Below are 16500 nucleotides of genomic sequence, written 5' to 3' on the forward strand. Positions count from 1 at the left end.
CACATAAAAGACAAATAATTTGTATGTCCCTAGATTTTAGTACATCCCTAAAAATTTTAGCATGGAACATACTTATATTAAAATTCATGTCCCTCAATAGGACATACTAAAAAGTTATTCATTGTTGATCTAAAATTCCCATTTAAATGGATGGGTGTCCTCCATGTCTATTTGCTAAATCTGGCAACTCTCTTTATTAGTAATAATGATTAAATTTATCTTTTTCAGAGATGATTCACTACTAAAGACATTTTTCATAGCATGAAACGAGTTTTTTGAATCAGTGTTTCTCAGACTGGGTGACTGTGGGAATGTTTTTGTTTGCTCACAAATATTGCTTTTTCCTTGAACAAGTGTCTGTTCCTTATTTAGGATTTAAAAACACTTCTTTAAAACTAAGGAATTCTATAAAATTCTTCTTCTTTATTAGGTAGAAGAAATATCAAGAAAGTACAGAATCTTGGAATTTGGAACTCAGGAGATACTAAAGATCACTTAGTTAAATAATCTTTGTTATAGTTAAAGAACAGGGGCCCAGCATTTAAAGTTAAATAACTTATTAATAAGTTAAAAAGTTAACAAGTTAATAAGCTGAAACTAATCTCGAGTCCTCAGCTCTTGGTCCTATGCCAAGAGGTATGTGAATTTGAGGGTATATGCTTTCTCTCCTGCAAGGCAATTATGATACATAACTGTTAAGCAATTAAGAGGAGAAAATTAATTGAATGTAATTGACCATAACTAACAACTTCCAATAACACTAATTAGTTACTATATTCAACCAGTCATCTGTTGCCAGTTGTTAAGAGCCAAAGCCAGACTGCTTAGTTTAAATCCCAGCTTCACTATCACTTGCTGTTTTACTTTAGCCAAGTAACCTCTCTGTGCCTCAGTGTCATCCTCTGTAAAAAAGGGGTCATGGTGATGATAGCTACATCAAAAACTGGGTAGGAATTACATGAGAATGTCTGTAGAGAATGTCTAACAGTGCCTGACACTGATTAGGGTCTAATAAGGGTGACTTATTATTGTCTTGTTACTGCCTTTGGCATTGTTAACATGTCGAATGCCAACAGATGGGGAGGCTGATATCCCAACTTCTGTCAGAGTTGGTACGATTAAGAAGAGGATAAAAAACTTCATTTAGATGTGGATTTTTAGCCATTTTATAAAGGATTCAAGGGTAGAACATTCACTACTTTATAAGATGTTGCTTTAATAGGTAATGGTCCCCTCCTCCAGTTTCACCAGCCACATGGGAGTATTCAAATTCATTTACTATTGCCTTCAGTGACACTTCATCTAAGATTCCGCTCCAATTTTCTTTCATCTTTTCAAAATTAATTAGAACAATGTGCCCATAGTAGGAAAGCAGTATTTGAATTTGTGAAGTTATGCAATATTTTTCAGAAAAAGATTAAAAAAATAAAACAAATAAAACAAAACATATTGTAAGCATTCATGTTCCTCAGTGACATCCCAGGAAGCTCAATTATTCACTTATGGGGACAAGAAAAAGACTACTTCCCACCACAGTTCTGATTATTCCAATTAGAAGTTCATAACCAGAAAAGTTTGGGATAAGTTTCCAAAATTAATGGCAGTGGTATGTTAAAATCCAGAAGAGCCATAGGGGAGATTGAGTATATTTATCTCAGTGACACTTTTGGGTAAAAGACCAAGTAATAGTTTTGGGTAGGAAAGGTTATTTTTTTTTAATTTTTTTGGTCTTTTTGCCATTTCTTGGGCCGCTCCCTCGGCATATGGAGGTTCCCAGGCTAGGGGTCCAATCGGAGCTGTAGCCACCGGCCTATGCCAGAGCCACAGCAACACGTGGAAAGGTTATTTTTAAATAAAGCAAGACTTCACATCCTTAAAATTAGCTAAACAAGTATATCACTGTTATTCTGTAGGTTCAAACCCGATATAACTCACCAAATGACAAAGAAGAGCTTACATTTGTGTTTCTGAAACACTCAAATTTGCAAAATGCTGCTAACAATTCATGGCCACAACTTCCAGATGAATTTTCTTCCTGTCAGTCTGGTAGCATAGCTGTGGTCCTCTGTGAGACTCATGGGCTGTGCCAGAACATCACAAGTCATTTCATTTAGGAAGGCCTATTGATTATTTGTTGTCAGTGTAAGAGCTTGAATTTAGGTAACAATTCCCTTTGTTTCTCCAAAGTTGTTGATAAAAAGGAGTCAAATGGAGCAAGAGAGAAAGGAACAACTTCTTGGCATGCAGTGTCACCAAGCATGCCTGCTGTGGGAAATCCTTCCCATTCATCCGCTCACGGATCTGTTTGTGTATCATGTAGGCAACGCTGAGTGTATCCCTGGCCATGCCTGGATTGAGGACTCTGCACTGTGCTAGATGTGGAGTTTCAAAGACAATTAAACATAATTCCTGACCCTGAGGCTCTGTTTGCAACTCATAGGAGAGCCTATAACACAATCAGGTCTCCTTCCAGCCTCAGATTTATGAGTCTGGCACTGAAAAAACTCCAATAAAATCTTGGGAAATGCTGTCACCTGATAAACCTCCATATTAGTGGTCGTCACATCTTTAACCCAGTGAAGGGTGCAAAGTAGGTAAATAGTTTTTCAAAGATATCTAGATATATTCTTTGAAAAGCATTTTGTTGTATAAATTCAGTCTGAAACCATGTGAAGCTGTCACTCATGCAACGCTTTTCTCAGGCCAAGAGTGGAAGTGGCCAGCCTGGGAATTCCTAATGGAGTAGGGGAATGGTATATCCTCTGTGCCTGCTTTTAGATCAATAAATCCATCTTAGCTTGAACTTTCTCCTAGAAACGGTATTTCTGAGTAGGTGTCACATACAGACCTGAAACAACGGCTGTGATTCTTAGGCGGTGACCTGTTAGGGTGATGAAGCATCTGCCAGCTTTCTGGTCTATAACCCTCAGCCATTGTAAGCCCCACTGTGATCTGAGTTCTGTGTGTGTGCTTCCTTATTCCCAAGGCAGGTTGGAGGTTAGGGGGTGGGGATGGCAGTCAGCCTTCTGTGTCGGCATGTGGACGAGGTGACAAGAGGATTTTAGCAGCCTGTGGGTGGGTGTTCAGGGAGCAGGTGGTATTGGGAGAAGGAAGTGACTGTCAGGATTCAGTGGCATTTGGGGGCGTGTATAGGCAGGCATAAAAAAAGCACTAAGGATTCTAAAAACACTTTGGTGTTCTCGTCACGAGAAAGGTAATCCTGGGCTTTTGACGTGCTAAAGCACAGCGTTCCATTTGTCACTCTGAGCAGAGTTTGAGGAAAAGCGCTCCCAGAATTGAAAATAACTAAGAGCAGTAACCTCTTTACATAGTATCTTAACAAAACCTGCGTGACCACTTGAATTGCATTTTGAGGCAATGCTTTAGCAGGTCAGCAGTGGGCCTACTTTAAGTTCTTTTTTTCCTTAGGGAGGAAACAATTTTCACCTTTCTGTTGTAGGTTGACTGGAGAAACCTCAAAAAAATGAGGCAATACTATACTCAATATTTTGTAATAACCTATAAGGGAAAAAAATCTGAAAATGCACACATGCACAAACCTGAATCACTTTGTTGTACACTTGAAACTAACACAACATTGTCAATCTACTCTACTCCAATAAAAATAAAATAAAACAAAAACTTTTATACTTGGTGTCATGTGGCCGTGTTCTGAGCTGCACCCAGAGGTGCTCAGGTCTTAGAAATGTGGCACTCTGATTCACGTGATAGAAGAACTGCTTCTGTTACTCATATTACAGCATGATCCCAGCCTTTTCTGGGACATGGAGAGGATACATTTTGATGTGATTCTCTGTTGAACAAACAAATGAACAAAACATTCTCTTCACCCCTCCCAATTTCCAAAAAGACACTGGAAATCTTCAGTGAAGAGGGTTAAACAAGATAGACATGGAAAAATCTCCATACCTCCACCACAGTGACATGACAAAGATGGTTCTGAAAATGAGTGATAAATCTCTTTTTCGCATAGGCTTTGGATAAGCAATGGTCATTTGTAAACAATGTCACATCGGAACCATAAAAAAGGACAATACTCAAAACCTTTGGGAAACCTTTTTTTTTTTTTTTTTCCCCCAGATTTCTGAGCGAGGTTTGAGGAGAATATCCTTTAAATGCTCCTGTTTCTTTAAAGACCTGATAGGGCTTATGTACCTTAAATGTAATAGCTGGAATATTGTACATTTGTAAGTTCCAGTTGAAACAGGAAAAGTGGGGATTTGAAATAAGCGTTTACTTGAACATTTGTGGGTCAGGGCTGTGGAATGGGAGTGAGTGGAGGTCAAGTCAGCAGTTGTGAGGTGTAGCAGCCTTGAAAGAAAGGCCATGCTACGTATTCTGTTCCTCAAAGGAATATCGTTCAGAGTGCAAGTACTTTGCCAATAACGAACGCATTTCTTACTGCTCTGGGTTTTGCAGGAAACTCTTGGGAATGAGGCACAGAAATGGGCTCTGACATCTTTTGTGTTGGGATTTCTTCAAGTTTCCACTGTGAGGTGCTTTCCTATTGCCTGGAGCTAACCGGGCTATAAAAGAACTCTTATGCAATGATCTTTTTAAAGTACTTGCTCTGTCTTGGTTTTCTCCTAATATATCTACATTTTATAACCTGAAATAGTGGTTTCTTTTCATTAGCAGTGATATTCTAAAAATAAACTGAAATACTATTTCACCGAGATTTCAACATATAAATTATCTCGATTTGACTTTCCTAGCAGTGTCAACATGGCTTAGGAAAGCTTTCTGGTGTAACCATCATTTCTTCCCCAGAAATCACCATTCACGAAATGCTTTCCATTAGGAAGAAATGTCAAGATGCTTTAGAAGTAACAGCATGTATTGGCAACATACTTATTTTGAATAACGTCTACTGTTAAACATTATACTCTTATCAGTATATGTCATAGAAATCAATTTAGTGATTCTTATATATTTTTTCAGCAACTAAAAGCAAAAACTAAAAGGCACAGTTCTCTAGATCTTGCAAATTCAGAGATAAAAATCATATATTTTTTTTTTCTTAAGTGGATCTTCCTTTCTGCCTGACATTCATTTTGATGGTGGAAAGCAACTGCAACTTGTTTGGTCAAAGTATACTGACGTTTCAGCAGGATTCAAATGATCACTGGTATTCAGCAGAGCTAATGGCTTCATCTGCAAGTCAGCCCCATTGGTGAAATATGGAAACAGTTCCCTACCACTCAGATAAAGATCCCCCCAACTTCCCCCCAAAGTAACCCTGCCTCTGAGACCCTAGGACCCTCTGTGATGCAGCCTCTGAAGGCATTTAGGACAGTATATCTTTGTATCAGGCACTCTAACTGGTTCTGTGATTTGAGTAGAGTTATTAGTTTGCATTTTAAATTTATATTTTAAAAGACCAGTGGATTATGATTAATTTTAATAGCCCAAATGAAGTTTTAACCACAATATGTATTGTGTCCAATAGATCTGTTTAATATAAGCATTCAAAGCATTCACAGCACTTAAAAAAATAAATAAAACTGGTATAACTAATGAGACATTCTTGGGTAGGCAAACTTAATGAACCTGATGCTAAGGAAGGAAAAAGAAATACTGGCTCATACAAATTACCGTCATACTTCCCTTAATGTTTTTTTCACCTTTTTTTGCATAACCAAACAATATAAGTCAGGGTTGGTTACTTGATATTCAGAGACTGCAAATCAGCATTTGGAAGCTAACACCATGAGCGTTTCAAAGTAGTATTTTGGATTTTCTACTCACAAGCTCTGTGGTGTGGAATAGAAGGTTCTTAATATCCATGAATTTTAGTTTTCCATCTGCAAAATGAAGAGTAGAATCAGGTTATCTGTGCAGTTTTGCAAACTGTAAACCTTCCCATGCCTCATTTTCCCTTGCATGTGGTTATTTCATTGGAAGAGGAGTGAAGGTGGACCCTGGTATCTGGTTACTGTTCCCAACCATCTGTTACTGGGAGGGAATTGAGAGCAGTGACAGGACTTAATGAATAATAGAATTTTCTGGGCAACATGACAATAATGTCATGTTAGGAAATCCTTGTCTAGATTTTGAATCCTAGCATTTCAGCCAAGGCCATGTTTTCCAAATCAGAAGTACTCAGCTCTGAGAGGTACACCTGGAGTCAAGTCAGGATTTCTGGAACTAAAATGTAGAGCTCTCAGCTAGTTTATTTGAGGGAAATAGGTAACACTTAAAAAATAAGATTTGTATTTTTTGATTTTTAAAATTTTATTACAGTATAGTTGATTTACAGTGTCCTTCAGTTTCTTCTATACAGCAAAGTGACCCAGCCACCCATTCACATCTGTTTGTTGTTGTTTGTTTTCATTTTCCATCAGGTTCTTACTCAAGAGAGTGGATACAGTTCCCTATGCTATACAGCAGGAGCCCATCGCCCATCTGTTTTAAATGTAACAGTCTGATCTACCAACCCCAAACTCCCTGAAAGTCCCCCTGACTCCCCCCTTGTCCCTGGCAAACACAAGTCTGCCCTCCATGTCCATGATCTGTTTCTGTTTTGTAGATAGGTCATTTGTGCCATATTTTAGACTTCACATATAAATGATGTCATATGGTGTTTGTCTTTCTCTTTCTGACTTCACTTAGTATGAGAGTCTCTAATTTGATACATGTTGCTGCAGATGGGATTATTTTGTCCTTTGTTCTGGCTGAATAGTATTCTATTGTATATATGTACTACATCTTCTTAATCCATTCATTGATTGATGGATTAGGTTGTTTCCATGTCTTGGCTATTGTGAATAGTGTTGCGATGAGCATACGGGTGCATGCGTATTTTTCAATGAAAGTTTTGTGTGGATATATGCCCAGGAATGGGATTGCTGGATCATATGGTAGTTCTATATTTAGTTTTCTGAGTTATTTCCATACTGTTTTCCATAGTGGTTATACCAATTTACATTTCTACCAATAGTGAATGGTAGTTCTCTTTTCTCCACATTCTCTCCAGCATTTGTTGTTTGCTGACTCGTTAGTGATGGCCACTCTAACTGGTGTGAGGTGGTACCTCATTATAGATTTGATTTGCATTTCTCTAATAATTAGGGATGTTGAGAATTTTTTCATGTGCTTGTTGGCCATCTGTATGTCTTCTTTGGATGTATGTCTATTTAGTTCTTCTATTTTTTTTTATTCTTTTATTTTTTATTGGGTTTTTTATTTTTTTATTGTTGATTTGTAGAAGTTGTTTGTATATATTAGAGATTAAATCTTTGTTGGTTGAATCATTTGCAAAGATTTTCTCCCATTCAGTGCTTTGTCTTTTCATTTTTTTAAATGGTTTTCTTTGCTGTGCAGAAGCTTTTGAGGTTAATTAGGTCCCACTGGTTTATTTGTGTCTGTATCGTCATTACTCTAGGAGGTGGACCAAACAAGATGTTGCTGTGGTTTATGTTAAGAGTGTTCTGCTGATGTTTTCCTCTAGGAGTTTTATAGTTTCTGGCCTTATATTTAGGTCTTTAATCCATTTTGAGCTTATTTTGTGTATTTTGTTAGAAAATGTTCTAATTTCATTCTCTCACATGCAGTTGTCCAGTTTTCCCAGCACTATTTATAGAATAGACTACCTCTCCTTCACTGTATGTTCTTGCCTTCTTTTCACAGATGAGTTGGCCACAGGTTCTTGTGTTAATTTCTGGGCTTTCTATCCTGTTCCATTGATCTATATTTCTACTTTTGTGCCAGTATTTTACTGTTTTGATGACTGTAACTTTGTAGTATAGTCTGAAGCCAGGGAACCTGATTCCTCCAGTTCTGTTTCTTCTTTTCAATATTGCTTTGACTATTTGAGGTCTTTTCTGTTTCCATACAAACTTTAAAATAGTTTGTTCTAGTTCTGTAAAGAATGTCATTGGTAATTTGATAGGGATTGAATTGAATCTGTAGATTGCCTTAGGTAGTGTTTTAATTTTGACTATATTAATTCTTCCAATCCAAGAGCATGGTAGCATGGTATATCTTTCCATCTATTTGTGTCATCTTTGATTTCTTTCATCAGCATTTTATAGTTTTCAGAGTACAAGTTTGTTGCCTCTTTAGGTAGGTTTATTCCTAGGTATTTTATTCTTTTTGATCCAATGGTAAATGGTATGGTTTCCCTATTTTCTCTTTCTGATCTTTCATTGTTAGTATACAGAAATGCAGTCAATTTCTGTGTATTGATTTTGTATCCTGCAACTTTACCAAATTCATTGATGAGCTCTAACAGTTTTCTGGTAGTGTCTTTAGGATTTTCTAGATATTTATCATGTCATCTGCAAACAGTGATAGCTTTACTTTTTCTTTTCCAATTTGGATTCCATTTATTTCTTTTTCTTTTCTTATTGCCATGGCTAGGACTTCCCAAACTATGTTGCATAACATTGATGAAAGTGGACATCCTTGTCTTGTTCCTGGTTGTAGTGGAAATGCTTTCAGTTTTTCACTGTTGAGAATGATGTTAGCTGTGGGTTTGTCATACACAGCTTTTATTATATTGAGTTAGTCCCCCTCTATGCCCACTCTCTGGAGAGTTTTTTATCAGGAATGGGTATTGAATTTTGTCAAAAGCTTTTTCTGCATCTATTGAGATATTCATATAGTTTTTATTTTTCAGTATGCTGATGTGGTGTATCATATCGATAAATTTATCAATATTGGAGAATACTTGCTTCCCTAGGATAAATCCTACTTGATCATTGTGCATGATCTTTTTAATATATATTTGTATGCAGTTTGCTAGTATTTTGTTGAGAATTTTTGCATCTATGTTCATCCGTGTTATTGGCCTGTAATTTTCTTTTTTTGTGGTATCTTTATCTGGTTTTGGTATGAGGGTGATAGTGGCTTCATAGAATGATCTCGTGGTTGTTTCTTCCTCTGCAGTTTTTTGGAAGTTTCACAAGAAGAGGTATTAACTCTTCTCTGAATGTTTGATAGAATTCAGCTAAGAAGCCATCAGGTCTTGGACTTTTTTGGGATTTTTTGAAGTTTTTTAATCACATTTTCAATTTCAGCACTTGTGACTGGTCTATTCATATTTTCTATTTCTTCCTGGTTCAGTCTTGATAGATTGTACCTTTGTAAGAATCTGTCCATTTCTTCTAGGTTGTCCATTCTACTGGCATACAGATGCTCAGAGTAGTCTCTCACGATCCTTTGTATTACTATAGTCTCAGTTGTAATTTCCCTTTTTTCATTTCTAATTTTTCTGATGAGTCTGGCTAAAGGTTTATCAAATTTTGCTGATCTTTTCAGAGAACCAACTTTTGCTTTCATTGATCTTCTCTATTGTTTTCTTTGTCTCTATGTTATTAATTTCTGCTCTAATTTTTATGACTTCTTTCCGTCTACTAATTTTGGGCTTTTTCTGCTCTTCATTCTCTAGGTGTTTAAGGTGTAAGGTTAGGTTGTTTATTTGGGTTTTTTCTTTTTTCCTGAGATAAGATTGTATTGCTATAAACTTCCCTCTCAGAACTGCTTTTGCTATGTCCCGTAGAGTTTGGATTGTTGTATCTTCATTGTCATTTGTCTCTAAGTATCTTTTTTATTTCCTCTTTGATTTCTTCAGTGATCTATTGGTTGTTTAGCAGCATATGGTTTAGCTTCCAGGAGGTGTTTGTTTGTTTGTTTGCTGTTTTCTTGTCATTGATTTCCAGCGTCATAGCATTGTGGTCAGAGAAAATGCTTGAAATAATTTCAGTTTTTTAAAATTTACCAAGGCTTGATCTGTGGCCTAAAATGTGATCCATCCTGTAGAATTTTCCATGTGCACTTGAGAAGAAAGTATATTCTGCTGTTTGGGGGGGAAAAGTGCTGTAGATATCAGTTACGTCTATTTGGGTCTAGTGTGTCTTTTAAGGCCTGTGTTTTCTTGTTGATTTTCTGTCTGAATGGTCTGTCCATTTCTATAAGTGGAGTGTTAAAGTTCCCCACTATTACTGCGTTACTGTCAATTCTTTTATAAATGTTAGTAGTTGCCTTATATGTTGTGCTGCTCCTATGTTGGGTGCATGTATATTTAAAATTGTTATTTATTCTTGTATTGATCCTTTAATGATTATGTAATATACCTCTTTCTCCTGTGACCTTCTTTACTTTAAAATCACATTTTAGGCCACAGATCAAGCCTTGGTAAATTTTAAAATCTATTTTATCTGGTATGAGTATTGCTACTCTGCTCTTCTGTAATTTCCAATTTACATGTTTTTCTTCCATCCCCTCACTTAAGTCTGTATGTGTTCTTATATCTGAAGTGGGTCTCTTGTAAGCAGCATGTATATAGGCCTTGTTTTTGTATCCATTCAGCCAATCTCTGTCTGTTAGTTGGAGCATTTAGTCCATTTACATTCAATGTAATTATGGATAAGTATGTAGTTATTGTCATTTTCTTAATATTTTGGAGTTGCTATTTGGGGTCTCTTTTCTTCCCTTCCTCTTTTTGTCATCTTCTCTTGTCATTTTCTAACTCCCTTTAGTGTTATGTTTGGCTTGTTGTTTTCTTTTTTGTGTGTAAACATTATTGTTATATGATTTGTGTTTCCCATTATAGTTTGATATAACCATGTATATGTGTGCAGAATTGTTTCTGGTTGCTGGTCTCTTAATTTCAAATGCACTTTCAATGTTCTGAATTTGTCCTCTCCTCTTCTTAGGCTTGCTAGTTTTGATATCATATTTGTCAGTGGGTGATTTCCTACTTTTATATTATCTTTGCCTTAACCAGTGAGCTTTTTCATTTATAATATTCTTGTTTCTAATTGTGGCTTTTCCTGTTCTACTTAGGGAAGTTCCTTTAGTAGTTGATGTAGAACTGGTTTGGAGGAGCTGAATTCTCTTAGCTTTTGCTTGCCTATAAAGCTTTTGATCTCTCTATCAAGTCTGAATAAGAGCTTTGCTGGGTAGATATTCTTGGTTCTAGGTTCTTCCTCTTCATCACTTCATATATATATCTTGCCACTCCCTTCTGGCTTATAGAGTTTCTGCTGAAAAATCGGCTGTTATCCTTAAGGGAGTTACTTTATATGTGATTTGTTGCCATGCTTTTTCATTTATCATTATTATTCTTATTATGGGAGGCAATTAGGTCCTTTTGAGATGGGATATTTCAATAAGTTGGAGAATCTACTACATAAAGAATGGCAGTGCCATGCACTGTACCTCATCATCAAACACATCCCAGGAAGTTAAGATGAATTTTAAAATGTTCCCAGTTTCCACTGACCTATTCTTTATTTTTGCTGTGGCTTTAACCCACTTATTAAATAATATTTTTGGTTCAATTACATATTTTAAAAGGTAGGTGGTTTGGCTTATTATTCATATTTACAGGCTGTTAGCAATGCTATTTCAAGGCAGTTTAATATATATCCAGTAATACTTAAGTTCAGCTTTTGAATCTAAACTTTTTAGCTTTTTCATAACTCTGGTTGGGGAGATGTTTAGATAAAAGATCATTTTATTGTCTCACCTTTGTTTGCTCCAAAGTTTGCCAACCAAATTAGTGATTTAATTGTAATCTTTAATTTTAGAAGTTTCTTTTCAATACTGAAAAGATAGGATTCATTTTATTGATAATAATGTATATTTTTAACTCCTAACACCCCACTTACTTGAAAACCTATTTGTTATATTATTGTCCAATGATCATTTCAGATATTCTGTACTGTCCTGCTCACCTTGTAGTTAGTGCAAACACACATCAAACACACTTTTCTAGAGTGCATTGATGAATTTCACATGTAAGCATGTGTGTGTACATATGGACACACACTTTACATTAATCCCTCTTTTGGTATATGATGTCAACCCATCTTCCTAGATTTTTATTCATTTTTAGATAATTTAAAGAGGTTTTTAAAATTTATCTGGGTTCATAAAAAAGGAGTATAATATGAAATCCTAAAAAACTGTTTGGATATATGTATTTCAAATGGTATCAAAAGTAATTGTTTGTCTTAACAACTTAAAATGCTTATATATTAAAAAATCTGAAGATTGAGATTCAGCTCTTCCTTGTTAGGTGATCTCTTAACATTGTGGCTTGATGAAGCTTTACTTGATATGGCTGTGATGTTTCTCTTACTCCACATTTTAAATTATATTCTTACTGTTACTACTTTTTCTTGTCTTATAAGACCCCACTCCTTGCAAGCTGGCTTCCATTCTATATGCTGGCCAACAAATAACTAGGGGATGTGCATGAATTATCAGGGAATGGGATCCCTAGCCCTTGTGTGTTTTTATCACTTACTAAGCACAAACCATGTGCTGTGCAAGCACAAACACATACTTTTATTGTTTCTCATCATGTAATCTTGACAACAACCCCATAGAGTAGGTCCTTTCATCATTTCACTTTGACAGATGAGGGAATTGAGGCTTAGTAAAGTTAAGTCATTTGTCCAAATAAACAAAACTGATAAATGGTAAAGCAAGGATTCACAATGAGGCTTACATAACCCCAAATTCCAAATCTAAATTACTCTCTCAGTCTATTTCCTCCTTGATAGGTAGATCTCATTCATGGCACTTTCAGCTGGGATTCTCAAATGTCATTTTACATTATATATTGTCTTCCTGTTTAAAATTCTAATTTGAAAGACACATGCTCCCCAATGTCCTTTGCAGCACTATTTACAATATCCAGGACATGGAAGGTACCTAAGTGTTCATCAATAGATGGATAAAGAGGATGTGATACATATATGCAATGAATACTATTCAACCATAAAAATGAATGAAATAATGTCATTTGTAGCAACATGGATGGAAACTTTATAGTTATTTGACTTGAGATTAATCATACTAAGTAAGTCAAAGACAAATATCATATGATATCACTTACGTGGAATCTAAAAAATGATACAGATGAACTTATTTACAAAACAGAAACAGACATAGAAAACATAACTCTGGTTGGGGAGATTGTTAGATTGTTAGATAAAAGATCATTTTATGATTACCAAAAGGGAAGAGGGGGGAGGGATAAATTAGGGGTTTGGGATTAACATATACATACTACCACATACGAAATAGATAAACAACAGGACTACTGTACAGCACAGAGAACCATGTCAATATGTTGTAATAACCTATAATGGAAAAGAATCTGAAAAAGAATATATATGTATGTGTGTGTATATATATATATATAAAACATAACTATTATCACTGTGCTGTACACCTGAAACTAACACAACATTGTAAATTAGTTATACTTCAATTTAAAAAATGGTTTAAATATCCTTTCTAAATGTGCATATTCTAATATAGTAACATACACAATATTGTTAATTAGTTTCTTCAAAAATTTACTAGGGAGTTCCTGTTGTGGCTCAGCATCAATGAACCCAACTAGTATCCATGAGGACGCAAGTTTGATCCCTGGCTTTGCTTAGTGGGTTAAGGGTCTGGCATTGCTATGAGCTGTGGTGTAGGTTGCAGACGTGGCTCAGATCCGGCACAGTTGTGGCTGTGGTGTAGGCCAGCAGCTGCAGCTCCTATTCGACCCTTAGCCTAGGAACTTCCATATGCCATGGATGCACCCTAACCAAAAAAAAAAAAAAAAAAAAAATTACTAAACTCTCACCCAGTAAATCCAGATCAGCTACTATATAAAGCTAAGTAGTCTTAATGTAGTTGAGGAGTCAACCTTGAATGGTCTTCACTGCAGATGCCCAAATCTTTAGACAAGAAATCCTGCCAACAGGAGCTGCCCTCTAATGGAGAAAGCCTCTGTCAATACATATTTTTCAAAAGTATCATTGCAGTAGTTGTGCCTTGAGGTTTTGATGAGTTTCCACTGATATTATTTTCAGAACTATTTTTTAATCTAGATAAACAAAAGGAAAAATTTAATAATTACTCCAAATCTCCTCACATATATAAGTTGTCTTAAAAAGTATAGACAACATATGTTATGTCAGTAAGTATTTTTTTACGCATTATGGTTAATATTTGGAAAATATGTCACTGTACAGTTGGGCTATAATTTATTTCTGTCATTTTTTATAAACAGACACTTCAAAAAACAAACAAAAAACAGACACTTCAGTTGTCTGCAATTTCCCCAAATTATTAATAGTGTTCTTAAAACACTCTGTTGCATCCTCTGTTGCATTTTTTTCTCTTTTCCTTAATTGAGGTTAGCATGTTATGCTTAGGGAGTTACAGATAAATAATCTAGTCTCTTGTACCTCAAAGGATATTTCTAATGGAGTTGCCTCTTCCTTTCACATTGTAAAGTTTTTAACAAGTCAAACATGGTAAAATACTTAAAAAACTGGGTGGGTGCTATAGAAAGAACTTACAAAGCAAAGTAGAAAGGTTAAGATTAGTTTTCATATCCAATTCAGGTGTTGTCTGAAGCTTGTTCTTAGGTGATTTATGATTTTTAAAAATGCGTTGCTTTTGAGTATTCTGAATACTAAAAGAATACTGCTTTTTCCACCCACTAGTCTCATAGTGGTCCCCGTGGACCAAGTATTTTGGGTCATCATTTTATATCTTACACTAGTACCAGTTGGAAAAATCCTGTGGACCCATTTTTAAGTATTTTGCTATATTCTGCATGTTAAGAACCTGTATAATGGGAAAGACATCTCTATTAGAAATACTCTTTGAGATACACTAGATAGGACCATTCTTGTTCTGTAATCTCTAAACACAGCATGCTAATAAGGGAGGAGAAAATGCAGTATACAGAGGAAGCACAGGAAAGTATTATGAAGCACTGTTAATCATTTGGAAAATTTGAAGACAGCTTAAGTGTTCTAACAATCCGAAATCACCCGAAAGCAAGCCTCAGACAGTACCTGAATTGAATATGAAAATGAATCTCAACTTTCTTACTTTGCTTTTTTAGCTCTTACACTACACCCACTTGGTACTAATTATAATTTTTTCCATGTTTCAGTTTATCTTAGAATCATGGTGTATAATGCCACCATCATAGAAGACACTGGCTCACACTAACACACACTCACACACTTGCGAGATTATTTGCATCACTGATAATTGTGAATGTAAAATAAGAAGTTCCTCAAAAGGCAAGTTCCGTTCTGCCACAACTTTCTCTTAGAAAAGAAAAGGAAATGATAAAGAAATAGAAGGGTTCATAGCTGACATTTTTATCTTCCTACCTTAAAAATCTAGAAAGAAAATCTTTAAAAAATCAAACTGTTACTTGTTGATGTTTTGCATACACTGTGTGGTTCTTCCAGAAAGTCCCTGATGGCCTCTGAGTGTGAAGGGAATGTCAGCATTAAAATTGATCAACAAAAAAAACTGGATGTAATTGCACGGTGCAATTTTGTGCCTAGATCATTCATTGATTTTTTTTTTTCTTTTTGAGGATATATTCTGTCAGGAATATTTGGTTTAACTCTAAAATTCTGATTCTGTTCCTTTGAGAACATTCAGTTTACCAGTGAGTTTATCAAATATAATCTGATGTTGCTTTTAGAAAATTGTAAGGTACTTTTAAAGAGAATTTCCCCCTTTCTGTCTGATTTACTACACCTCAACTTTATTTACTGATGTGATTATTTCTCTAATTATAGCTTTAAGTAAAGATGTAACGCTGAGGAATCTCTGAGTAAAAATCTTAGTGAATAAAATTTTCAAGAAATTTATTATAATTTATACGTACATTTAAAAAAAATGCAATTAAACATAAAAAGGAAAGCAAAATTGCCAATAATATAATCAAAACCCAATAGCTTCTGTGTATATATTATGGTATGTAGGACTCCAGATATGTATATTAGTGCTTTAACGATTGGGCCAATAGTGACTGGTGGTCACATGTCTCTTTTGAACTCTCAAGAAGTTGTTGAGTGCTCGCTTCAGCAGCACATATACTAAAATTGGAATGATACAGAGAAGATTAGCATGGCCCCTGCGCAAGGATGACACGCAAATTCGTGAAGCGTTCCATATTTAAAAAAAAAAAAAAAAAGTTGTTGAGCTCTAGGACCAGCCTGGGTGGGTATGAGCCTTAAGTTTAGGTTCTGTGTTTACATAACCATCAGGTCTGTTTGAAAAGTGCTGCCTGACACTGTTCTCACCCATCTTTGTGAGTATGTGAGTCAGAGGGTGGGCTGGGGAGTGAGATGGGGTGGATGTTTTCTTGAGGAAACTTGACCACGCTTAGACACTAGAAGCCACAGTTCCGGAAAAGTTTGAAGATACAGAGGAGTACATCTGATGAACTAGGTTGCTGAGGGTGCTACAGGGCCCATGTCCATGCATATTCAGCTAGACCAGCCTTTATTAGAAAAGAAATTATTCCTGGAAGTTCCAGTTGTGACACAGCAGAAACGAATCCGAGTAGTAACCATGAGGATGTGGGTTCGATCCCTGGCCTCACTCAGTGGGTTAAGGATCCAGCATTGCCGTGAGCTGTGGTATAGGTCACAGATGTGGCTTGGATGTGGCATTGCTGTGGCTCTGGCGTAGGCCAGCAGCTATAGC

At 35.9% G+C, this 16500-nt stretch overlaps 1 protein-coding gene and 1 non-coding gene across 2 annotated transcripts in view; both read left to right on the forward strand.

The window, feature by feature from the left end:
- RIMS1 (regulating synaptic membrane exocytosis 1) overlaps window positions 1–16500 on the forward strand; it is a 461151-nt gene that overhangs the window by 139746 nt on the left and 304905 nt on the right. The gene's annotated exons all lie outside the window — the stretch shown is intronic.
- Window positions 15864–15970, forward strand: LOC125121816 (U6 spliceosomal RNA). Its single transcript, XR_007133667.1, has one exon. It is a non-coding gene; the product is annotated as a U6 spliceosomal RNA (small nuclear RNA).

The sequence above is a fragment of the Phacochoerus africanus genome, chromosome 2 (genome assembly GCF_016906955.1).
Source record: "Phacochoerus africanus isolate WHEZ1 chromosome 2, ROS_Pafr_v1, whole genome shotgun sequence".
NCBI classification, from domain to species: domain Eukaryota; kingdom Metazoa; phylum Chordata; class Mammalia; order Artiodactyla; family Suidae; genus Phacochoerus; species Phacochoerus africanus.